Consider the following 27571-nt stretch of genomic DNA (forward strand, 5'->3'; position numbering starts at 1 on the left):
AGTCTCTAAGGTGCCACAAGTACTCCTTTTCTTTTTGCCCTAGCTGTTCAGCATACAAGCCTTCATACCATCAGCCATGCCATAACTCAAGATCTCAGCACAATGGCTGATTATTTCCAACACTGAAAATTTAGACCTAACCCAAAAAAACCCCATAGTAACAGCTTTCCGTCTGAACAATAAAATGGCTAATGCCAAACTTGATGTGCAGTTCTGCAGTGAGAGCGTCAGCCACGAGGCTAATCCAAAGTATCTTGGTATTACACGGGACCAGAGTTTGACCTTTCGAGAACACCTCGAGAACACCCGCAATAAGGTCAGGTGTCATGTTGCGCTTATCAGGAAACTGGCAGGAACATCATGGGGCTTCAGTCCACGGACCCTGCGAACCACAACAATTGCCTTGGTACATTCTGCAGCTGAGTATTGTGTGCCAATGTGGTCTCTCAGCAGTCAAACTAAACTCCTTGACACTCAACTCAATAGCGCTGTGTGAGGGATGCTCAAATTGACTCCAGTTGACTGGCTCCCGGTTCCATTACACATTCAGCTTCCACAGATTAGAAGAGCTGCCCAGACATCTCTCTTTCTAAACCATGTCAATGCAAACATGAGGATCCCGTTGCACAATGACCTGCAGAACCAGCCAAAGACAAGAGTAAAATCCCACAACCTTCCATGGAACCATATAAAGACCCTTACACCCAACTTCAACGCTGAGGCTCAATGGAGAGCCACATGGAACGTTTTGACCGCTCAAAACAAACAGCCCATCATTGACCCTGTCGAGGAACCACTGGGAATTTGATTTATGTCGGAAAGACGGGTGCAGACTGAATTGGATCAGGACATCTCGTGGAAGATGTGGACAAACCCTCTTTAAATGGAAAATGAGAAAAACACCTGATTGCGACTGTGGTAACCAGGCAGAAACGATGGAGCACATCATATCCGAGTGTCCCCTTCGTTCTTTCACTGGGGGCCTAAAGGACATTCACCAGCTCACTGATGCAGCAATGTGCTGGCTAGCAAATCTAGATACAAATTCACAGTCGTTACTACCTACCCAAACCATACAAAAGAAGTTTGGCACTACAGTAATAAATCATCAGACTGAGGCCCCAATGTGCAAGACACCGTACAATCACAGAGTAAGACAGCCTTAGCCCCACAGAACTTACCTTTTAAATAAAGGCAAAATGTAACAATTAGATGTAACAAACAAATGCAGAATGGGTGGGGAGGAGGAGGAGATTAACAATGACAGAGGCACACAGTTGTATAGACTAGCTCCATGCAAAACTTGCTAAATAAAAGGATTTTTTAATTATATCAACAAGACAAAACATAACATAAGTAATTGTTGCAGGCATTTGCAGCAGGAATGACAGTATAATTGGATCTTGAGAAAGGATCTGAAGGAAGGACAAGGTATTGACTTTATATATTACTTCAGGGAGGCGGTTTCTTGCATAAGGAGCAGCAAGTAAATGTAAATATATTGGAATGGATTGTTTGCCACGTTTTTAAAATGTTTTTGTCATCTCCATTCCCTGGATAGGAACAATGGAAATACAGTATAATCATGGTGGTATCACAGGTCTGCAGCATGTAAACCTCTGACATGAGAAAACTCCTAGCAGTTTGGAAACAGAAAATCTGATCGATCACTACAGCTGCTGAGACAAAAGTTCCCAGGGCAGCAGTAACCTTGAGCAACAGAAGGCCATTTAAATCTACACAGGGAAAATGATACACACCATAGTAACCCAATGGTCCAGGTTCAATTCACAACTCAGTCACAGATTCTTTGTGTGACCTTGAACAAATCACTTAATCCCTTGGTAAAATAGGGATTACACCTCACAGAGGTGTTATGAAGACAAATTAAAATACAAGGCTTTCAGACACTGAAGTAATGGGGACTTATAAAAACCTAGGGAGTGTTTATCATTTTTTCTAGAGATATTGTGGTTAACAGCTTACCAAAACTACTATTCTTTCCCTAATGTCTACAAAGGTACTTCTAACAAGTCTGTTCTGAAAACAATGTTTTTCTTCCACAAATAGCTCTGGAAACAGAATAGTCAAATAAAAGCTTTTACTAGATAGAAGAGTAACCAGGTGACTGACTCCCAAATACATCACTGAATATTGTTAGGCAGCCTACACAATACCTTAGACTGGGTATTAGATACCATGTGCACATCTTAAAAGCCTGAGAGAAGAGGAGGAGCCAAGCTCCTCTGCATGTATCATTGAAATTAATATCCCTTAAAGTTAGCAAACACCAAAACACAAATCCAGACTAATACACTGGCCAGACACCCTAAGCATTTGGAAATATATATATTTTAAAATAGAGAGGAAAAAGAAATGGGATGTTTATATTTTGTTGTCTTCTATAATAAAACATCCAGCGTCCCCATTCTCAACCTGGTCTCTCTCAGAAGACTGTGGCAAGCAAAGAGCAAAATAAAACTGACTGACCTAGTTCAACTCTCTTTTGTTTGAGCCTTAAAATCAAACACCAGATGGGGAGAAAGACAGATGTGCTACTCTTCCACCCACAACAACAGTCCCACCCCCAGAGATGCCACTCACAGATTGCTCAGAGGTCAGAATCCTTTCCTGCTTGGGCTTGACTCCTTCCTGCCTGGGGTGTAAAGAACGGCGGTACTTCCCCAAGCCCACTAAACTGTGGTGCCAAAATGAGCTGGCATTCATAGGAGATTATACAGATCTGCACAATCCTCGCTCCCTCCCTTTTCTTACATGCTTTCATGAGCAGTGAGTTAACAGTGTTGATATTTAAAGTATTCTCCCTGGCATTTGCGTTAGCACTCAGAGACAAATGGGGCAGGTGACAATCCTCAGAGATACTGTTTCAGAGTCTGCAAATGCAGGCCTATGTCACTTTGCCTCAGAAATGTAACCTGAATGTATTTCAGCCAGAGACTTACCTCTCCCCCCCATTGAAAGCTTAGATTCTGACAGCATTAAAGAGGTGCCGGTATGCTGTACTGGCATGTACCACTGAATCAGAGCCGTGAGTGAAACCCTCATACAACCTGCAAAGTTTAAATGTTTACAAAATATCTCTAGCTTTGGCATTACTGGGTAGATCTACAGTACCCTTTCCTAAAACTGAAAATGAATTACTTAAAAACACCACCTCTGAAAAGCAAGCAGCCTTGGAGGACAAACTGCCACTCTCTCTCTGCAGCTTCGAACAGCACTGACATAGGCATGACACGGAACAATAAGAGGCAGAATTTCAGGGAACTGACAACTGTCCTATGTGTAAATATCCTCCATCATCCACAAGCTACAAACTCCTCCCTACCACAGAAAGAATGCCAATAAAATTCACTTCTATACAACAGAAACGGCCCACAAAACTGATTCAAACACTGCCAACATTTACTGCAAAGGATGTTGGCAAGTAGGTCACCACACATATGCAATGTTTTCTGGGAATGACAAGAGAGTCAAACACATTGGTCAAAAATGCCTCAAAATCTTTTACTTATATATTTTTGGATAAAATGCCCAGCCCTGAATCCACAAACCAGAAAGATATTTATTCAGAAATATTAACAGTAGCAAAAAATACATCACTAGAATATGGTTCACAAAAGAGAAACCAGCGATTAGTTACAATTACAAAATCTAGAACTAATACGTGGCAAATCAGAATACAAGCTGTGTTACAGACCACAGATCAAAATAGACAGTCCCAAATATATTTTGAGGATCTTTGGGATTTAGCCAATGTAACACACAAAGAAACACACAAAGATAATCAACGACCTAACGGTGAAAGCTTGGTTGATGTATGCAAGAGATTATTGTATATGCAATTTAAAATCTCCTTGTGAATAATTCGCACTGGGGCATCCAACCACAAATTGTAGTAGTCGGTAACTGGCACATATTTTTTACATTGTACTTATGGATGAGCTGAATGCCTTCATAGCTTGGTTATTTGGGGCATTCAGGGAATTTAAAAAGTGATTTGTTGTTCACTAGAAAAATGCTCTGATCATTTCTGTCTGAGAAACTATTATTCTTTATCAAGAAATCAATCTGTTAGTTAAATATTCAATTTCTCATAGAAGAAAATGAATAGGGTATACTGTTTACTTGAATAAGTTTTAACATGTCAGCCAGACCTCCCACAGATGAATGAAAATGTTTATTCTCCTGGTTTCCTTATGAATACAACCTTTTCTCCTCCTAAATGACTATCCTAACAAGACCACTCCATAAATTGTTAACCTGTTCCATAAATTACCTAACTTAGATTGATATTTTTGACCATTTATATCTGGTCTATGTGTATTATCATGTAGCTAGACAGCAAGATTTATTCAATTGTATTTATTGGTTATAGTACAAACTGTCATATTTACAGATCCACGCAATCACTCCTCTTCTCTCCACCCAATTGAGTTAATAGCACTCTCTTCTCCTATGCCAGCCTGGGTTGTGTAGAGTCAATATCAGTTACCATACATATGTTCACTTGATTCTGCCATCTCAGTGCCATTAAACTAAAACTTCTCAAAATCCTCATTTCCTCAACTAACAGATTTTTCTGGCGCCAATTGTTCTCTCTAATCCCACCCTTGGGCCTTCTTGATAGGGAAAGATGTTTTGATTTGCAGTACAGTAGAGAACAGTCTGAGTGACGCTTCTGCAGTGCACTGTGACAAAACTAAAGCAAAACAAACATAACATCAAAATTACTGGTAGAAAAGACCTCTTAGTTCAATATTTCCCAAAAACCTGGAGCATGGCCAAAAGAATATCATCAGGAGTGAATGGGTAGCACTCTCAACTATTCCAGAGTCTCAGCTGTCATTAAAAATATGATAGTCTCAAGCAATATGGTCGCAAAAACATGACCTGAATGTAACTAATGCAGTGATGTTTGCCTGTGTTTGCAGAGAACTTGAAAACAATACCTCCAAGGCACAGAATCACAGAATCGTAGGACTGGAAGGGACCTCGAGAAGTCATCTAGTTCAGTAGTCCCTGCAACTATGGCAGGATTAAGTATTATATGGAACTACCCCATTTGTTTATTTCAAAAGGTGCTAATTCAAATGCCAATCATGATACTTTAAATGTTAACTAGCTTAGTACAAGAAGCATGAAAGGAGATAGAGCATTCTCGAGGGCCAGCATAAGACTCTGGAATGAATTCTCACAGGAACTAAGGACCATCACACGCCTGATAACCTTCTGCTCTAATTGCAAGGTGCATTTCTTTAAACTTGCCTTCTCTGTCATGTGTGCACGCACAACCACATGCGTCCTCACAAGGTCCCATGGCTCAGGCTTCAGACCGAGCCCAGACGTCTGCACAGCAATTTTTCAGCCTCAGAGCCTGAGCCTTGCAAGCCGGTGTCAACTGACCTGGGCCAGCCACAGGTTTTTTATCCTTGAGTAGGCATGGCCCCAGTCTGTTTTTCTGAAACCACTTCAATGTCTTGTCCGTTTAGTACTAATATGGGCAAAACAGAACTCCTGACATGGTTTCATTACCAACAAGCGATTCAGCAGGCAGGCAGAGTTGTAGGAAAGATCTTAATTGAGCATACATAGAGGCTGGTGTTACATGACTAAGGGATCTGTATTTGTGTGACAGCAGTCTGGCCTCAGCTTGCATTCCTGAACTCTAGATGTGTCTCATCCAACTAGGTACCTCCTTAAACTTTACCCTCTCTCTCCAGTCCCACTCAGAATACTACACTTGCCCTATGTTCCCACTGTTGACACTACCTTCTCTCAGTCACTCAGGCCTGCAAACAGGGAATAATTTTAACTCCTCCCTCTCCCTAGCCCCACACACGTAGGCAGAGTTCAATTCATGCTGCTTCTTCCTCCTCCTCATCTCCAAGATCAGTCCTTTTCTCTCCCTCACAAATGTCTTGTGCAGGTCATCATTATATCCTAATGTGACTATTGCAACATCTTCCTTTCTGGCCTTTCAAACATGCACATTGCCCTTCTCCACTCCATACAGAACATGGCTGCTAAAATAAAAATAACCCTCTTTGCTGTTGATTTGATCACATTGCTGTTGTTCCCAAATCCCTGTGCTGGCTCCCCATCGTCTACTGCATCAAATGTAAGAATCTTCTAACACTCAAAGCTCTGCAGAAACTTTGTTCCTTCCCTACTTGTCATCTTTCCATTCCAACATTCTCAGCCTTATCCGTATGTAAGCAGGGGAATAGTTCCACTGTTGTGGGGAACTTTCCTGGCTTCTGCACTACCCTGGTGAAGTGGGCTAGTGAAAAGATCTGAATCCTCGCTCCCACTTCCTTTACCCAGTGGCCTCCCTGCCCTTGAGGACTCCCCTTCCACTCTCCTGTCTGGCAGAGTCCTTGTAACCCCAACAAGGCTGGGCCCAGGATTCCTGGGGGGCTCGACCCCCAACCCTTCTGTGGTCACCTAGGACAGGGGCTAGGGTGTCTCCACTCCGGGGTACTCTCTCTGAACTGGGCACTTCTCTGACCCACTGACCATTACATACAAGTTAAAGCAAATGCAAGTTATTTAATCAACAATTAATTTTAAAAAGAATAAGGAAAAATGGGAAAGGTTAAAGGAAACACATCAACCCGCTCTGTGGCAGGGAACATCACAAACAGTGTCTCTAGAACGTCAGGGCCGTTCACAGTCTGCTCCTTGTAAGTCCCAGGCTTTCTTCTCAGGCCCTGGCTGTACTGCAGGGATGCTGTGGGCTGGACACTTGCTCTGGTGGTGGCCACATGCTCTCAGGCTCTAAGTGGTAGGACCCTTCTTCCCAGCGTCGCCCCTGCCTGGTGGGGGTTATGATCCAAGCCTGGCCTGCAGAGCCTCTTGGCTGAGGCGTCTCCCTGTGCTGGGCCCGCTGCCCGGGGTCCCCCTCACTCTCCCCAGCTGCTCACCGCACCCAGTTCCGGACTGCTCCAGCCCCAGCTCCACCACTCTGTCTCTGCACTGCTGCTGCTGCTCTGCCTCCAGCTCCCTGGGCTGCTTCTCTGGCCCCTCTGGCTCTGGTTACTACAGCTCTGCTCCCAGGACAGGTCTGCTCTGCAGGCTGCTTCTGTGACTCTGCTCCCAGCACTGACCTGCTTCCTGGGCTGCTTTTCTGGCCCCTCTGGCTCTGGTTGCTGCCACTCTGTTCTTTGGACAGGCTCTGCTCTCTCTGGGCTGCTTTTGTGGTCCCTCTGGATCTGGCACAGCTCTGCTCCCCCAGCTCAGCTTGGGCCCCTGCTTTCTCCTCCGCTCGGCGCCACTCTGTCTGACCCAGGCAGCTCACACGGAGGACAGGACCTCCCTGGCCACCTGACTCCCTGATTAGCCTGCTCGCCCTGTCATTCAGGCTGACCTGGAGCATTGGCCTCTCCCTATTATTCCTGGGGGCTGTCAGTCTCAGGGTCCTGATTCCCCATCAACCCTTCCCCCTTTTTAGTACTGGGAGCTATCAACTAAAACACCCCCCACTGAATGTTAGTAAGGGGGCAACAGTCCCCTTACACGTACATTTGTCAGCTTTTATTAATAATACTACCTAACTCTCCTATAGCACTTTTCAAAAGTAGATCTGAAAGTGCTTTATAACAGAAGTAAGCATTGTTACCCCCATTTCACAGATGGGGAAACTGAGTCAAAGGGCAGCCAAGTGACTTGCCCAAGGTCACCCAGCAGGCCAGTGCTCTGTCCACTAGGTCACAATCACCTTCATACTGAATCACCTCTTTCCATGCAATCTCCTATGTCTGGCACAAGCTTCTGACCACAGACACAACATGCCATCCCAATCCTTTCCACATTTATATCACTCAAGAACCCTCTTCTGCCATCCTAGCTAACTTCTATAAAGCTAACTAACATGTATAAAAATTCCCTTTTGTTCTCCTTCCCCTAACCTCTGGGTACCTGACAGTGTATTCTTAGACTGAGTTTCTTGTGGCAAGAATTATTCGTTTCTAGAAAGCACAGAGCATGTTGTGGGTGCTAGCATATGCAAAGAATACATTATAATTAATTAATTTAGACTCATGATAAGCCCACAAGGAACCTTCTGTTTTCTATGATCTGGTGCTTGTTTCAGATATAACTGTTTTTGTTTACCCTTGTGGGCTATACATTTCAAAAATAATTCAGAGAGATTCAGGCAGAAAAAGAAAATTTTACAGCTGACAATGAGCATTTCTTCAAGAGCTAACCCGTTATATAATCAGATAAACAAATTGCGAGAGCATTTGCAATAGCACCATCTGGTGTCAAAGATAGCAATATTGCTATCTTTGCATCAATGTTATTATCCCTGAAGTCTGAGTATATTATTCAATATTGGCTGCTATTTTGTATGTACTAAAATTTTAAAACATCTCATGTTTGAGGCATTCTGGTACTATGGTGATAAGTGCCACAGAAAAGCCGATAACGTCTGCAGTGCTCTGTTCTAATTCAAAACAGTACAACATTGCAAGCACTGACAATCTCTAAAATGCTGTGAAGTTTCAACACTCAGAAAAACAACAAGCTGTAGGGGAAGGAAAAAGAAGAGAGGCCGTTAGCCAACTACTTTTTTGATCAGATTTATTTAGTTGTTCATCGGATAATTGCAGGTTGGGAGCGTAAAAACCTTCAGGAAGTATGGGCTCAATCCTGGGAGGTGCTGTGCACTCTTAATTCTTAGCAAAATCGATTACACCTCCTTGGATCAGGCCCTGAAAGTGCTTAACATTTAAACAGAAGCACATTTTAGTAATCTCCTTACCTCAAACATTCAGCTTTGATGAGATTTCCAATTCATTACATAACTGTCAGTTTGAGAAGCGTTATATGTTCCAAAATCATTTAAATTTAAGCTCCACTACACTGAACTGTAATTGTGTCTGACAACCCCATGGTACCCCAACAAGATGGCTTTTGGGATTGTAGGTTTAAATGTCATCTCCCATCTACACTTGAAAATTGATCTGAAGACCTCCCCCGCAAAAAAAAAAAAATCACAGGACCTGTAGCAATTGTTGACACAGACAACTAAGGCAAGAACTGGGTGGCTCTGAGGGAAGTTTAAATTATGATTGATATTTGGGGAGAGGATGGGGAAAATATCAGTGACCACATTTTCAAGGATTTTTCACAAGCATTAAAGTTGTGGTTTGTTTTGTCTTGCTTGGTTTTTATTTTCAAATGAAAACTGAGATGACCTAGACTTTTCTAGATATCTCAGATGAGAAGGTAGGACCCAGGATCATAGAGTCTGATAGTACCAGTGGCTGGCTCTGTTAGTTATTGTCCCACTTAATACACAGCAACTAACTTAAATTTCTCTGTCTAAATTGTCATGACAAACCACCACACATCCCTCCTCACACATTGACTACATCACCATTGTTGGTACAAAGCCTTGAATCTGTTTCCTACAACAGATAAATGCCCTTTACTGTGTCACCAATTGAACAACAAAAGTCTATGAACTTGCAGAACACACAAGAAAATCAACAACGTAACACAGGAAAACCTGTGAAGCACAATTCAAACACTTAACAGGAAAAGGTTTAAACAATTTTACTATGTAATGGCATCCACACCCAAAATTGAACATGATCAAATCACGTTGGTCTTTCTCCAATTATGCTGCTTTTATTTCATTGCTAATACTGATGGGTAACACTTTGTTAGATGCTAAACTGAATGTATGCATGTGTGCATGACCCTCTGACATATTCATGCATATCTTTGGGGGCTTATGTGCATTTCCCTTCCATTACATAAGTGAGCCAAAAGCGATACAGCGGAGTTGCTATGTCTTCAGAGAGGAGAATGTTAAGAAATGTGATGTTATTAAACCTGTTATTAAGAGCCTGTGGGAACATCTACAAAGCAGTCAGAGGTTACTGCAGCATGTGTAGCCATACCCAAGCTAGCTTTGATCTAGCTAGTTCAAACAACAATAGCAGTGAAATCACAGCAGCATGGGTGCTCAAGTATATAGTCAGGGATCCTGGGCGGGACTGTACAGCCCGTGCTGCCATGGCTTCACTATTATTATTATTTGGGCCAGCTACATCAAAGTTAGCATGGGTAGGTCTACACGGGCTGCACTCACACCTCTGACTGCATTGTAGAGATACACTGGTTTCAAAGTAGCAGCCGTGTTAGTCTGTATTTGCAAAAAGAAAAGGAGGACTTGTAGCACCTTAGAGACTAACAAATTTATTTGAGCATAAGCTTTCGTGAGCTACAGCTCACTTCATCGGATGCATTCGATGAAGTGAGCTGTAGCTCACGAAAGCTTATGCTCAAATAAACTTGTTAGTCTCTAAGGTGCCACGAGTACTCCTTTTCTTTTTTAGATAAACACTGTGTAACTTCGAGTTATGACTTAGCACAGTGTTTCTCAACCTTTTTTATACCAGAGACCAGCTTGATGCCTTCCTAAACTGTGTCAGGAAGATCTCCGAGACCGGTCCTGTTTCACATATCGGTCATTGAGAAATACTGATTTAAAGTATTATTGGAACTATGCAGATTTGCTCATTTTTATTAAACTTTAGTTTTCTCACACACACACACACACACACACACACACACACACACACACACACTTTAATATATTAAACAAAAAAAGGTTGAACATCTTGAACTCAAATAAAATGGGTGCAATGTTTTTGGTTTTTAAAAAGGAATGAGGCCAACTTTAACATAAAGTATAGGTTCTATAAAAAGCTTTCACACGACCAATAGAAACATTTTTGTGAATTAAACAAGAGATCTACTAGAAACCTATTTTCTTATGCCAATAATATATGGCACCCTGAAGCGTCTAACTGCAAAACTTCACTATTGTGCTAAAAGACAAGATTCTGAAAATGAAACTAGATTTTCATTATCCAAGCCCACTGTCATACAAAAAAAAGTACAAAATAGTGAAAAGAAAATTATATTTTTAAAATGCTTTTAGTTTAAGACTTCACTTAACACGCTTATATGACGATCTCCCAGTAGTGGGTGTAGGGTTTTTTTTGTTTTTTTGGTTGGTTGGCTTTTTTGTTGCTGTTTTGCTGGACAGCCCTAGTAGTGGTTTTTTTTTTAAACTGTTCTTCTGAAAACCAAACACTCATGGCAACTATGTAAATGTTTCTCTGTACATTTTAAACCTGGTGCATTCTAATTTTATGTAAGAATAATCAAATATAAATATAGACATTTCTTCTTATTAATATAGTTACGTCCCACTTCATTCTATCCTTATAAAACTACACACGTACCTCAGCTCACACCATCCCTACTCTCAGTAATTTATATGTAGGACAAATAATACTCAATAATTATTAAAATTTTGAAGCCTTGAATCTACATCTTTTGGAAACCACTTTTACCATCTAGAATATTCCAGAAAGTTTAAAGGCACAATCATGTAATAGTTACTGTAGTTTTACTAGTATGGACATTGAGCCTGCGAGAAAAAAAACTGAGTCTCCTGACTTCCTGTCTACCCTTCCTTGATTGTTTATTGAGTATACACCATATAAAGCAATACAAGAGATTCATACTTTCTCTTCTGTATGAATATGCAAGTAGCTGGGATAGCACTCTGAAGATCCACTATCTTTAATATGACAGGTTTCAGAGTAGCAGCCGTGTTAGTCTGTATTCGCAAAAAGAAAAGGAGTACTTGTGGCACCTTAGAGACTAACAAATTTATTAGAGCATAAGCTTTCGTGAGCTACAGCTCACTTCATCGGATGCATTTGGTGGAAAAAACAGAGGAGAGATTTATATACACACACAGAGAACATGTTCTCATTTTCATGTTTCATGTTCTCTGTGTGTGTGTATATAAATCTCTTCTCTGTTTTTTCCACCAAATGCATCCGATGAAGTGAGCTGTAGCTCACGAAAGCTTATGCTCTAATAAATTTGTTAGTCTCTAAGGTACCACAAGTACTCCTTTTCTTTTTATCTTTAATATGGGACCATAAGTCTCAGTCAGTGATATGAAGTAGAACTTCACAGAAGCTGCTGGTTATGTAAATCTTCCTTTTTTTGTTGTTTGTTTGTTCACAACACACATGAATATCCAACATGGAGATGAATTCTTGTAAGTCACTGAGCAGAACATTGCTTAACTTATCTCACCAAGAACACTTCTACCTCTACGCTTATCTAACTGCGAAGTGCATGCTGAAACCGTGCCAGCACATGTACAGCCCGCCAACCCTGCTGCCTTTCTAGCAAAGCCTTGTGCTTAGAGGGTAGAAAAAGCTACCCAGATATTAACACACTGCACTATTACTTTGCTGTACTTGGAGAATTTCTGGGACCTACAAGGTAGGGGAAGTAGCTCATATTTGAACTGAGAGCTTGTCAGATTACAGAGCTTTACAAATAAATTATAAAAATAAACTATTACATCTTTGTTTTTAATGCAAAAATCAAAATTTTATTTGGAATGTTTTTAAGATGTACCAAAAGGGGAGGAAAAAAGTAATTTTGGCAAATTTCCACATTCATGAAACTGTGGAACAGGTAACAGTGGCTGAAAAATACCTGGCTTTCCAAGCTGCAGATGCTGGGAGACAGAATTTTCCAAGGAAAAGATCAGCCTTCCACAAAAGAAAACACACACACACACACACACACACACACACACACAGTTTTGTGGCAGTGTTGCAAAGTTCTCTTTTTCTCTCCACCCCAAACTCAAGAACAGACGCAATAACAGTTAAGAATTCTCATGCATTTCTTTTCCCATTTCTATCATTGTCACATAGATCTGCTGGAGCTTTAAAAAAATCCCCATGTCCCACAGGGTGAATTTCCAAGGAGTCAATATTATTCAGTGAAATTCACCAGGACGAGTGAAATTAAGTCTTTATTACTCACGTGAGTAGTCTTTCTAGCATCACCATGAAAAGCCAAACTCGTTTAGATGATTTATGTACAGTAATATAAAATGTTTAAAAGCACCTAACCGACTTAGATGCCCAAGTCCCATTTTGAAAAGGCATTTAAGCTCTTAAGTCCCATGGAAATGATCAATGATCAAAACACACGCACAACAGTCAGGAAAGCAGGCATAATGCTACAGACTTGATTTATTTAAATAAGGCAATTTAAATCAATGATTTAAACCATGATTTAAATCACCAAGTGGAAAGCCTTTATTTAAATAATCAATTTTAATCAACTTGTCCATTTGTACTTATTTTCTAAAAATGGCACATTCTCATTGGTTGATATCATGTTTGAATGATATGATTTATAACTAAACAGAGCCTTTGCGCTACATTTGGTAAATCTTTTTGCTATCTAGGAGTGTACATTTTAACTATATACATTTATTTAAGCAATTCTATAGCTTATTTTCAGATTCTTATTAATTGTATATTTTGGTATATTAGAAAATGGTGAATGATATACTGTTATATAATTAACTTTTTGCTCACGATTTGTGTCAAATTGCATTAGGATGGCAACTAGAATTTAATTACACTCACAAAATAGCATCCAAAATTTAGTTTTTTTATTAAACAAAACAACCTTAAATGTTTTGGATACATAAATATCTCTTATTGAAACATGTTTCATATTTACAACTAACTGAGTTATTAAAACAAGAATTAACTGCAGTCAGTGAATTAAGCTGATTATTTCAGTTGAGTAGTTGGTCTTAATGAGATACATAATGGTGTTTCCTGGAGTCAGAGGCCAGCTCCCAACACCTGTGATGATTTTGCCAGTCTCTTACACCCCACAGCACAGCCCAAGTCCCCAGCAGGATCAAGTTCTTAATACAATACATGACTTATTGTGCCACATTTATAAAGCTCAGCCTCAAAAGTTAGATGTTTCCCTCTGATTCTGTATATAGAAAAGCAGCTCCTTTAACTTAAAAGTTTTTGATAAAGATCATGAATTCAGCATATATATTTTTATTTAAATGTTTCAAGAGATAATAAGTTTAGACCTTAACATATTTTGTATTAAATTCAGATTTCATTTTAAAACTGGTTTGTTTTTAAAAGAAAAAAAATATAATTTAAATAAACTCAAAAAATTCAATTTAAATATCTGATTTTTTTTAATTTTAAAAGAATAATTTTTTATCTACCCTATAATGCAGGAGCATGGACAAGTATAAACATTTAAGGCTTTTGGAGGGGCACATGCTGAGCCCTCCCTCCTCCTAAAGCCCAGTCACAGAGGAGCTCACTCTCCCCATATGGACAGAGGAGCTCTGTACCCCTGCTGGTTACTGGGGGGGTCCATGCCCCTGCTTGCCCCCTTATGCAATATTAACCTCCATGTCTTATTTTTTAATGCTGAATTCCTGTTACAATCAACATATGAATGATTTCCGGTGGCCATTTTCATTAAGAAAAGGAAAAGTATTTATACTATTAAAAGATGATTACAGCCAGATTTGGGAAAATACTGAAAGAGAGAACTCATGAACCATCTAACCATCTTTTGATTATAACCATCAATTTCCTTTGACACCACTTGTATCCCCCTCCCATTTGCTTTCCTTGAACAATCATATAATAAGAGCCAGCTCTAATTTAGTACTTTTCATTAGTAGATCTTAAAACACTTCACATTCTAATATATTTATTCTCCCAACCGCCCAGGGAGGTAGGGAAGTACTATTATTGCCATCTTACAGACGGGGAAAGGAAGTGGAAAAAGGGATAAGTGAATTGCCCAGCATCACACAGAAAGTCGGTCATGAAGTGAACTTGGGACTTTGAAGTTCTAAGCTAATGCCCTAAGCACTGACCCATCGTTTCTCTCTGAATTTTGTACAATTTTGTGTGCAAGAATATCTCCATAATGAGAGAAAGTGCTGCAAATGCTCATGCAAATGTGTATATTCATATAAGCAGTTGTCAAAGTTCCTTCCCCACTCTGAACTCTAGGGTACAAATGTGGGGACCTGCACGAAAAACCCCCAAGCGTATTTTTACCAGATTAGGTTAAAACTTCCCCATGGTACAAACTATTTTACCTTTTGCCACCACGAAGCGTCTAACAAATATATAACATGGAAAGAGCCCACTTGGAAACGTCTTTCCCCCCAAAAGCCCCCCAAACCCTACACCCCCGTTCCTGGGGAAGGCTTGATAAAAATCCTCACCAATTTGCATAGGTGAACACAGACCCAAACCCTTGGATCTTAAGAACAATGAAAAAGCAATCAGGTTCTTAAAAGAAGAATTTTAATTAAAGACAAAGTAAAAGAATCACCTCTGTAAAATCAGGATGGTAAATACATTACAGGGTAATCAGATTCAGAACAGAGAATCCCTCTAGGCAAACCCTTAAGTTACAAAAAAGACACAAAAACAGGAATATACATTCCATTCAGCACAACTTATTTTATCAGCCATTTAAACAAAACAGAATCTAACGCATATCTAACTAGATTGCATATTGGCCCTTTACAGAAGTTCTGACCTGCATTCCTGCTCTGGTCCCAGCAAAAGCAACACACAGATAGTGAGAACCCTTTGTTCCCCCCTCTCCCCTCCAGCTTTGAAAGTATCTTGTCTCCTCATTTGGTCAGGTGTCAGCAAGGTTATCTTTAGCTTCTTAACCCTTTACAGGTGAAAGGGTTTTTTCCCTCTGGCGAGGAGGGATTTAAAGGTGGTTAGCCTTCCCTTCATATTTATGACAGCAGTCTTTTATGAATATGTTTCATGCAGCCATTTTAACAGGTCTTTTGGATTTCAGAGTCGTTGACTCAAGGAACAAACGAGCCCCCGTGACTGACTAACCTGTCCATTAAGACAAGTAGCAAGCTACTGATGGTAGTATTTAAAGCAACAGACATAGCAACAGTTCACAAGACATTCACAGGATGAAATATCTCTGCACAAACCTTTTTCACAGAATAATACCACACAAGCAATTTTGTAAAAGATGAAGCTTGTTATGGATAATTTGCTAACAGAAAAAAAGACAAATTTGTCAAATCCACTGGTCATTTCTAATAGTTTTCTCACCTCTGTAACATGCGTCTTAGACACAGAGCCAGCTGAACAAGGTAATCAGTCTAAATCAATTTGCTAATCTATGTTCAACTCTTGCTTTTCAGATGAGTAAGAACAGCACGGACTCAAGGATAAAGAGTATCTTTAAACAGCATTGCCTACGAGATTTAAAATCAGAGAGCTTTTGCTTCATCAGAAAACTAGTTTTGGAATGCAGCATTATTTTGCCTTCCTGCAAGTCAGCATCATCCATTTTTTATTATTAGCTTTTGTTTACAAAAATCATCCCATTATGTCTACCTGTGACCTAAGTTTGATCCTTATGCAATTCATCATAAGGAGCTAAATCTCATTGCGCAGCCAGGAGCAAATGCAGCTCATGCCTTCCTATTACAAACTAGAAAGGATTTGGGGTCACATTAGTTTATCATTTCCTCCAAAACTTTATTAGCTAAAACAATTCTCTGTTCCATATTAAAGCTAATTATGTTAATGAACGTTGAAAAATCTTCAGTCTTGCACATTTTTTCCACTAGTTACATATCTTTATAATGATCTAGATTTAGTGAATCCACACTCAAGCATTTAAATATAAGATATTAATGAACTACCAATAAGTTGTACTTACGTGTCATGCAAGAAAATCAAACAGTACCCAAATAGGCCCTACGGCACGTTCTTTGCTTCACATTTCTACTTCACTATTTTCTTCTTCAAACAAGTTCTCAATTAAAATTGTCACCCATTGTACAGATGTTATTTCCTGTAGCACTTGTCTTACTTGGGGTCAGATTTATCCTCCCATGATGAAAAAGCCACCAGAAGGGGAAACTCTGTGTTTCACCGTGTGAAGTTCTCAACACAGTGGAGGGGTTTGGTGACAGTGGAGGTGGCAGAGCTTTTGACATGCAAACCTTACAAGATCCACAGGGAAAGGAGGTCCAAAACTGACAGGCATTCTCTCCTCTGTGCTGATGTTGCCCCCTCACCACCTGCATATGTAACAGCTGCCTAATAAGCAATGCTTATATTAATCACTCCATCCTTTGAGTCAGACTTCTCCTTCCTAGGAGAAAAGACCTTGCAATGTGGAAATTAATATTGCTTCCAGTATCAGTTACTATCTCTGCTTTGGGACTTGCATCTTTCATGATCCAAAAATAAGTAAGCCATGTAGAGTGGCAGCTACCTGGCCCTCCTGATGCAGGCAGCCTTATTCCCATAACAGTACTGTAGAACAGATGAGGCAAGTTTGAGAGCAGGAGCAGATGAGTGGATGGAGCTAAGCTGTTGTCCCCACCCATTTTCCACCGACTTCTACTACCTTTTTCCTGTGTAAATAGAAGGGAGTATCCTGTGCTCAGATCTCTACAGCAGGTACCATTTACAGCAGGTACCAGGGGCTCTCAAACTGGGGATCGGGATCCCTCGGGGGTTGCGAGGTTATAGGGGGTCACGAGCTGTCAGCCTCCATCCCAAACCCCACTTTGCCTCCAGCATTTATAATGGTATTAAATATATAAAGAAGTGTTTTTAATTTATAAGTGGGGGGTCACACTCCGAGGCTTGCTATGTGAAAGAGGTCACCAGTACAAAAGTTTGACAACCACTGATTTACACAAATGGTCCATGTACATGACCATTCTCTGACACGTAGAAATCCAGGTCTCAATTTCTATGGATTATAAATACACAAAGGTCACCTGAAGGACCAGAAAAGTCTTTGCCAAGTAATGTAATAAGAAAAGCCAAAAAGGAATTTGAAGAGCAGTTAGCCAAAAATTCAAAAGGTAATAACAAAAGGTTTTTTAAGTATATCAGAAGCAGGAAGCCCGCTAATTAACCAGTGGGGCCCCTGGACGATCGAGATACAAAAGGAGCACTTAAAGATGATAAAGTCATTGTGGAGAAACTAAATGAATTCTTTGCTTCAGTCTTCACGGCTGAGGATGTTAGGGAGATTCCAAACCTGAGCTGTCCTTTGTAGGTGACAAATCTGAGGAATTGTCACAGACTGAAGTATCATTAGAGGAGATTTTGGAATTAATTGATAAACTTAACAGTAACAAGTCACCGGGACCAGATGGCATTCACCCAAGAGTTCTGAAAGAACTCAAATGTGAAATTGCGGAACTATTAACTATTGTTTGTTATCTATCCTTTAATTCAGCTTCTGTTCCCAATGACTGGAAGATAGCTAATGTAATGCCAATATTTAAGAAGGGCTCTAGAGGTGATCCCAGCAATTACAGACTGGTAAGTCTAACGTCAGCACAGGGCAAATTAGTTGAAACCATAGTAAAGAATAAAAAATTGTCAGATGCATAGAAGAACGTAAACTGTTGGGCAAAAGTCAACATGGGAAAAGTCACAAAGGGAAATCATGTCTTACTAATCTATTAGAGTTCTTTGAAGGGGTCAACAAACATGTGGACAAGGGGGATCCAGTGAACATATTGTACTTAGATTTCCAGAAAGCCTTTGACAAGGTCCCTCACCAAAAGCTCTTATGTAAATTAAGTTGTCATGGGATAAGATCCTTTCATGGATTGAGAACTGGTTAAAAGACAGGGAACAAAGGGTAGGAATAAATGGTAAATTTTCAGAATGGAGAGGAGTAACTAGTCGTGTTCCCCAAGGGTCAGTCCTAGGACCAATCCTATTCAACTTATTCATAAATGATCTGGAGAAAGGGGTAAAGAGTGAGATGGCAAAGTTTGCAGATGATACAAAACTGTTCAAGATAGTTAAGACCAAAGCAGACTGTGAAGAACTTCAAAGAGATCTCACAAAACTAAGTGATTGGGCAACAAAATGACAAATGAAATTTAATGTGGATAAATGTAAAGTAATGCACATTGGAAAAAATAACCCCAACTCTACATACAGTATGATGGGGGCTAATTTATCTACAACTAATCAGGAAAGAGATCTTGGAGTCATCGTGGATAGTTCTCTGAAGTCGTCCACGAAGTGTGCAGCGGCAGTCAAAAAAGCAAACGGAATGTTAGGAATCATTAAAAAAAAAAGGGATAGAGAATAAGATGGAGAATATCTTATTGCCTTTATATAAATCCATGGTACGCCCACATCTTGAATACTGCGTACAGATGTGGTCTCCTCATCTCAAAAAAGATATACTGGCATTAGAAAAGGTTCTGAAAAGGGCAACTAAAATGATTAGGGGTTTGGATTAGGGTCCCACATGAGGAGAGATTAAAGAGGCTAGGACTTTTCAGCTTGGAAAAGGGGATGGAGAAAAGATATGATAGAGGTATATAAAATTATGAGTGATGTGGAGAAAATGAATAAGGAAAAGTTATTTACTTGTTCCCATAATACAAGAACTAGGGGCCACCAGATGAAGTTAATGGGCAGCAGGTTTAAAACAGATAAAAGGAAGTTCTTCACACAGCACACAGTCAACCTGTGGAATTCCTTGCCTGAGGAGGTTGTGAAGGCTACAACTATAACAGGGGTTAAAAGAGAACTGGATAAATTCATGGAGGCTAAGTCCATTAATGGCTATTAGCCAGGATGGGTATGGAATGGTGTCCCTAGCCTCTGTTCGTCAGAGGGTGGAGATGGATGGTAGGAGAGAGATCACTAGATTCATTCCCTCTGGGATACCTGATATTGCCCACTGTCGGCAGACAGGATACTGGGCTGGATGGACTTTTGGTCTGACCCAGTATGGCAATTCTTATGTTCTTGTTTGTTTGTTTGAATGCAAGGAGGAGTTGTATCTCATTCTCAAACACATTAAAAATAAAAGTTTGCATCGTATATTTGGAATAAATTTGTCTATAGTTTATATAGTTTTACATCTAAAAAATGTACACATCCATGCTAGCAATGCCATACCTTTCTCTGGTCCACAGGCTTCCAAGACAGTTGTGTCCTAATTAAAGATGAAAATACGTAGAGTGGACAACACAAGTAGATGAATTACTGAATTTTCAAGTATGGGACATTTTCCCCCTCAAGTTTGATTTCTATTGATTCATCCCCTTCCTCTTCAATAAGGAGAAAATCCTGCACAGTATTAGTGACATCTGTCAAAACACAAAAGAACAAAGATGTAATCTAAACCATCTTGCTTCACTATGTGACGGAAGTGGCATCAGTATTGTCTAAAGATATGTAGACTGTAAGAATGACTAAGTACCCATCAAATTTCAATGGCAAAGGATTCACTGTTCTGTAACAGCAACTGCTATTAGGCCTGACAAACTCATTAAACCCCACATGCTACTTTCTTAGTACTCATCTAAAAAAGATGGTGCAAGGTGTCTAATACAAGCATATATCATACTGATCTTCATAATCGTTGTGAGCTGTATGTATAGATGCTATTTAAGGAGTGGTGTGTATGTACTGAAAATATGTATAATGACTGTCTCAGGCAGAGGTGACAGGTTTCATGCAGTCATATGTAAATTATGCATTCTAAGTCAATACAGTGGAAGTCCCACCTGCATACACAGTAAACAGGAGTATGTGAAGACACCTTGGAGCCAGCACCGCAGGAAAGAAACTATAGAGGTCAGCCTGGCTCTGTAGATAAAAACCGTGGGCTTTGAGATACAAGAGGAAGGGAGAAGGACTGAGGGACCAAAAAGGACAGTGCTTTTTGCATCAATGAACAGAGGATCCCAGCCAGGTGGGTTAGTGACAGTGGGAGCTTGCTTTAGGTGAGAAACTACTTTAATCAAGGATTTTAGCTGTTAAAATTAAGTTTAGAGGCATGTTATACTTTTGATTTTGTAACATAAATTTATGATTGTTTCACTATAGATATATTTCAGGCCTGTAATGTTATAAAGGACCTGATCCTGCATTGTGCAAGTCAAGCTATGTTTACACTGTCTCTCTGGGGACCACTTACCTGGCAATTTCTGAGATTGTCCAGTGACAGGGGCTGGATACCAGGGAGCACTCTGAGGAGTTGGGGGTTGGTGTGTGTCTATCACTACTCTGCACAGAGAGGCTGAGGCCTGCAGAGACATGAAAGTTGGGGCTTGTGCGTGTGTAGCCAGAGACTATTGGTTTCAGGGAGCTGCGCTACAGCAGGCACAGACAAGCCCGCTTCATGCTGAGGGCAGGTAGTGGGGAGGTATCTCACATCCCTTGATACTCGTAGGGAGAGTCACAGGTAGATTCTTTTTTGAATTAGGCATCAACCAACCATCCCAGATTGATGGGATCTGGATTCATGCGAGCACCTCAACCCCCTATGTAAGACTTGATTTCCCAGCACACTAATTTGCTGTTTAGGCCCATTCGTCAGTTTTGGGGAGCCAATTTGGACCTTGCTAAATGCATAAGATTATGGCCTTTTGAGGATTTCACTGTGTTTCCAACAATATATCTATTGATGGTCTTCAATACATGTAGAGTGAGATGAAAATATTAGCTAAAATAAATACAAAACAGACCCTGGAAAATCTGGGCGCTGATTTACATTACAGACCTAAGAAATACCAGATTCCGGACTAGCATCACTAAGCCATGAGATCACCACATCAAGAGCATGCACCAGCAGTAAGAAGGATCAAGAAAAGTGGAGCCTGATTTGCAGTTAATGAAGAAATCCTTTTCAGCACCAGTGTAAGCACACAGTCTCCATGCTATGTGAAAACTAAAACCCAGAGGAGAAAGAATTATGCAAGGTGCATGGATATGAGATGCTTACTATAAGAATGTAATTAAGGAGAAAGTAATAAAAAGGAACACTGAAACAATATTGAAAGATGATGACCTGCTCAGTTAGATATTGCTAGAAGAACAAGAACTTTTAAGTTTTCACAAGTACCTCTTTTCTCCCTGGCTAAACTTTCTTCTAAACTAAACAACCAACCAGCATTTCATGTTCCTCTTGATATTTTAAAACATGTAGTTAGGAGAATAAACAGGAGGACTAAAGACTTGTCTACATGGTGTGTCAGTCTTAATTAGAGGGGAGTAAATTCTAGTGCACGTAGTGCATTGCACACTAGCTGACCCATGTAGACCCGGCTAGCACACACTAAAAGTTCCCTAGTGCACATTAATGTAGTAGTGGTTGAAACAGCACTACATTAATGTGCACTAGGGAACTTTTAGTGTGCACCAGCAGGGTTCACATGCACCAGTTAGTGCATGACATGCTAGGGTGCACTAGAATTTACACCTCTCTAGTGCAGACTAATGCACCATGTAGACAAGCCGTAACTTGTACATTTGGGGCATGATCCTGCATGGTCTGAGCACTTCCTGAAAAGCTCCTGAAATCAGTGGGAATGAGGGGAGGACAGTAATCACCTTACAAGAAAGGTCCACAGCAGACTCGGAAACCTAGACAGACCCATTTAATATGTTAACTGAATTTTCTCCTATGAAGTCCAAGTCTCCAAAAAACAATGAACACTAGATTTTGAGGAAAAGGGAAATTAGAACGTAAAGATATGAAATGGTCTCCAAATATACAGCCATGAAAAAATGCTAACCAAAAACCAGACACAAATTAATAGCACATTCAGTAAGATCTGAATTAGAATTTGTATCCCCTTTTATGCTTCCCCAATGTCTTCATCTTGCTTTTTTAGCAGATGTCATTAGCAATAAAAAATAAAATATTCAGTTGTTGGGTCCAGTCCTCCAATCCTTAGTCACTTGAAGGGGACAACTAGTGAGCAACAATTGCTTGTGTAAGGACTATAAAATCAGGCCCTTCATAAATACATCAGATTGACAAACAATTGAATCTTAGTCACAATAATCAAGAAACAATCTTACAATTTTCAAACATATCATTAGCTTTCTGTCAGTTACTGAAGTTGTCCCAGAACACATTTAGGCCTTCTCTAAACTAAGTTTTTTTAAATGTGTTAGCCAACATATTTTAATTAAGTGCTTTTTAAAAATGTATTAGCACCTAATATAGACAGGGTTTGACACTTTTAATAATGTGTTGGCTGGTCCTGGGCAATTCCAAACATCTATGCCAAGTGCTAATAAAACGCACATGCTTTAGATTTAAAAAATAAACTGTTGCAATATAACAAAAGGGAGAGCAGCAGTGGTGAGAAGGAATGGACTGAAGACTGCCAGGGTACCTGATAACAGTCTTCAAATAAGCGCCTGTCTACACTTAAAACACAGCAGAAGTGCAGCTGTAGTGCTTCAGTGAAGATGCTATCTATGCCGATGGGAGGGCTTCTCCTGTCAGTGTAGATAATCTGCCTCCCCAAGAGGCGGTAGCTAGGTCGACGGGAGAATACTCCCATAGACCTAGTGTTGTCTACACTGAGGGTTAGGTCAGTTTCACTGTCTTGCTCAGAGTTATAACGACCTAATTTCCTAGTGTACATCAAGTCTAAGTTAAGGGCTATCATACAGAGGATTGCTCCTCATGTCCACTGAAGGCAGGACAAGTAGTAATCTGCAGCAAGGGAGATTTAGGTTAGATATTAGCAGAGGTGAAAGTAAGCCGGTATGCCGCCACTACCGCCCAGGGCCCTTTAAACTGCTGCCAGAGCCCCTGGCTGCCACTGTTACCCTGGGAAGGGGGAAGAAGGCACTTGCCGGTACAGGGGGGGCCGAGGCTGGCTCTGACCTCTCCCAGCCCCGCCCTTCCGCCCAAGGCCCCATCCCTTCCGGGGGCCAGAGCCGGCCCCAGCCCAGCCCCGTACTGGTAAGTCCCTAGACTTACTTTCACCCCTGGATATTAGGAAAATCTTCCTAACTAGAAGGATAGTTAAGTACTGTAATAGGTTACCAGGAATTGTCTAGATAAACTTGGTCCTCCTTAAGCATAGGGAGATGAACTAAATGACCTCTTGAGGTCCCTTCCAGCCCTACATTTCTATGATTTGTTTGAATCTCTCTCTCTGCATACATTCAGAGAGCAGAGCAGGAGTCTCAGTTAAGTACCAAGAAAACCCCAGAAGGGTGTGAGTTACTAAGCATGTTCAGTAGGTCTCTTGAAGTATCTATTAGAAAGTATCTATCATATAGAAAGTATCTATTATGGGATGACAGAGCTGCATGTCTTACAGATTCCCAGCCTCGGAGCTGAGCCAATCTGAGCTCAGAGAGAAGATGGTATAAAGACAGGAGTTACTGAGACCTACTCTAAACTTAAAAATTAGATCCACCGAGCTACATCACTCAAGGCTGTGAAAAATGTTGAACACTGAGCATTGTCATTAGGTCAACCTAACCCCCAGCATAGACGTAGCTAGGTCAACAGAATTCTTCCATCAACCTACCTACCGTCTCTCAGAGAGATGAATAAACTACATCATTGGAAAACCCCTTCTGTTGATGGAGGAAGCACTGTAGCTACATTGCTGTAGTGTAGACATGCCTCATTAGCATTAGGGGATTTGGCAAAAGACCACAACACAATGCCATGAGATGTGCCAGCTGGGTCATCAGCACCTGTAACATCCTGGCTGCAAGGATGATATTCCTGTCTGACACACAAACTGGGGCAAGCCAATCGTTTATTAATTGAGGAACGAAAGCTGCTTGCTAGGAGGATCCACTGACTAGTTTTTTTTTTTAAATACAAACTTTCAGTGACGCTGCAGCTATCGAAATGCAAATTTAAATAAACAGATAATCTTTTATTATATTGCCAGAACCTTAAAGATCACCCATGACAATTATAAAACACAGAATTAGTTTCAATGGTAATTTTGCCTTTAAGATTTTATTTTAATAGCCACATTACATTTTAAAGTTATGGTAAATAGGCTACAGCTTTTTTTTTTTTAAATGTTTCCATCAGGATTCAGGGATATTGAACACATCTCAAAGCTGTTGTACACCATACGTCAACAGTGTGAAATGACCTGAACATTACTACTTTTGCATGTGCAGCAGAATTCTGGTATGTTGCCACACCTATGTAAGCAGCCCATTACTATCATTGTTAATCACTGTTTTATTTATTCTGCATTCATAGACACAGAATAATTAGACAGCTTAGCACTACACTTTCTTAATTTTTTAATCTTTTACCATCTTTTAACCACATCCTGAATTGAAAACAAAGTCAGATCCTCAGCTGGTATAAATCTATATACTCAGTGGAGCTGTACTATTTATACCAGCTGAGGATCTGTCTTCCTTAAAAAAAAAAATCTTATTGTGGTTCAGCTGTGTTTGCTTGTACTAAGGAATTACATTTAAATGCTTTGCAAAGACAGACAATTCTTTACAGATCCTTTTGAATTTTAAGGGCACAAGACATTTTTTGGAAAAAGCATAACTCTTGCTCTCATCAAGGCTCCCCCTTTTAATAAATTATTTCCCTAGGAGCCCATCTAATTGTTTGACTGATTAAAAAAAAATAGAATCCCTAACTGATATGCCATTTTGACAATTTATTATCCTTTCAGTGAGAAATTGTTTGACCTCTTTCTGTAGTTAGTGTCAATTTTTTAAAAATACCAATCCATTTCAGCCTATCTTATCAGCTAGATGGAAACCTCCACTCACAATGGCATTCTCCGTGGCAATTAAAGCGTTGAGTATTTTAAATGAGGCTTCTTTTTGTCTGCCTTTTCCTATATTTCAGTTATTAAAATTGTATGCCCTTGCCACAAAGCTAATTTCTAATATGCATACTGGTACCTCCTGCGCTGTAAGAATTGTAGAAATTCTGGGAGAGGTAAATGAATTGGCCATGTTTATCTAGATTTTGGTCTCTCTGGGGCTTCCAGCTAGAAAGTCAACTGTAATAGCGGTTTTGGTGTTGTGACATCTGTCTCAGCGAAGGTCCTAACTCATCTCACATATAGTGGATCACTAAATATCAGACAACCAGGAGCAAATTCAAAACAGTGACAAAGAAGGGAGAAGTCCTAAATCCCTGACCCAAACCTGACACATCTAGCCCTTCAAAATGTTTCATTGTTTGCTTCTGTGGACAGTTTGTCATTTTAAAAGTTGGTCAACACAAAGCATAAACCACTGGAAATGAGTCAAATGATAACTTTGTATCCTTTTCAATTTCACTTACTTTCTCTGTAAATTTTGAGACTCCAAATCAGCAAGGTACACAAGCACTTATCTCATTTGGGACTACTTATTTATTTATGTAAGTACCTCAGAGAATGTTCTCCAAATAGTTTTAAAGGAGCACTTAATGAAAACCATTATCCATCTCTCCATTTATCAAAATACACTTTTAGGAATAGAAGTAAATTAGTAAAATTTCCCTACTCATTCCATTCTTTCCTATTAGAGACAGAGCTGAAATTTTCCTTTACTGCAAAGAAGTTAAATTTAACTTCAGTTTATAGCTTCTGACACTACTTTTTTGTGTATGTAATAACTAATTCTAGGGAGGAATCATTGTCTTGTGCTTAAAGAAATAGCTGTTAAAACAACAATGAAAGATAATGTGTTATGCTTGTAATGCTAATCCAAAAGCACACTGAAGTCAATGAAAAGATGCATGCTTTGTCAATCAATTTTGGTGAGGTCCTATGTGCACATTTCTTAATTCCTTGTTAAATTTGGATTTTATTTATTTTTAAATTGTGAGGTGAGTTTGGCACGAATGCTACTTTAGCTCACATAATCGCAGGCTCCCAATCCTCTAGGTGCCCTTATGATCTCACAGATTTCATTGCAGGAAATGGGCTTCCTATATACTTTTAGATAATATATTTGACAGGGCACAAGCATGAACAAACAGCAACAGTGTGTAGCACCACAGTACAATACAATTGTGAAAAGTACCTAGAAAACAAATGTCATCAGGATGCAAACAAACAAAATACAGGAAATTGTGTAAGGGATACGTTTTGCAACTCATCAATTTTTCACCCTATAAAATGCCTTGGCTCAGTTATGAAAAAAAAGCTATGAAATAAACTTGCAAGTCTCAGTCCAGGTCCCAGAGGCAAGTAGTGCCCCCAATAAATCACCTTATTCACACCTCTGGCAGCCTCAGTATAGCCCAAGTACTGTAGACTAAGAAGCTCAACCCTAAAGATGGTCCCATTAGCTCATGATGAGGATGGGGATGAGGCACAGACTGGGCAGTGCAGTAGGGAAGCCTACAATGCTGCTGTCCCTCTTCTGTGGATAAAGAGAAGATTGCAATATCTAGGATTGCTAGTCTGGCACATCTCACAAACAAGCAATCTAAATTCACACAGACATGCGCACCCATAAAATGAAACACAGTTGATATTCATTTCCTATCTAAAGGCTTCTCTGAAGATTCCACTAAATAGTCCTTTCTATATTTTATACTCTCTCTCTCTCTCTCAATATATATATACACACACACACACAAATTATACATATATATAATTTCTATAATATTAATTACATATTGTTCTGAATAAGATTCTCTGAAATAAGTGAAATAATGTACCTATAGGTCACTGTACAAAAGGGAAAGCTCAACTGTGACAAATAGATGCCTCTGTAACATACAAAAGAGCAAATTCCAGTGTCAATGATCTATGCTATGTAAAGTAATAGGAACTCAACTGCAAATATGGAGCACCAAAGAATGTTCTGATGATAATAAACCCCTATTTTCCTTTCCT

The 27571-nt window shown here is 39.9% G+C and overlaps 1 protein-coding gene and 1 long non-coding RNA gene across 15 annotated transcripts in view; one reads left to right on the forward strand and one right to left on the reverse strand.

Annotated features, from left to right (window-relative positions):
• Positions 1–27571, reverse strand: part of JAKMIP1 (janus kinase and microtubule interacting protein 1) — a 381847-nt gene that overhangs the window by 265207 nt on the left and 89069 nt on the right. For 2 of the 14 annotated variants that reach the window (XM_038400923.2, XM_038400933.2), the window contains one exon: positions 19878–20068. The exons of the other annotated variants lie outside the window; for them this stretch is intronic. The gene's annotated coding sequence lies outside the window, so the exon portion shown is untranslated. The remainder of the gene's footprint in view (positions 1–19877; positions 20069–27571) is intronic. 14 annotated transcript variants of the gene reach the window in all.
• LOC119855247 lies at positions 12253–16851 on the forward strand. Its single transcript, XR_005292801.1, has 3 exons — positions 12253–12348; positions 12792–12903; positions 16118–16851. It is a non-coding gene; the product is annotated as an uncharacterized LOC119855247 (long non-coding RNA).

Source organism: Dermochelys coriacea, chromosome 4 (genome assembly GCF_009764565.3).
Source record: "Dermochelys coriacea isolate rDerCor1 chromosome 4, rDerCor1.pri.v4, whole genome shotgun sequence".
Classification (NCBI taxonomy): Eukaryota; Metazoa; Chordata; order Testudines; family Dermochelyidae; genus Dermochelys; species Dermochelys coriacea.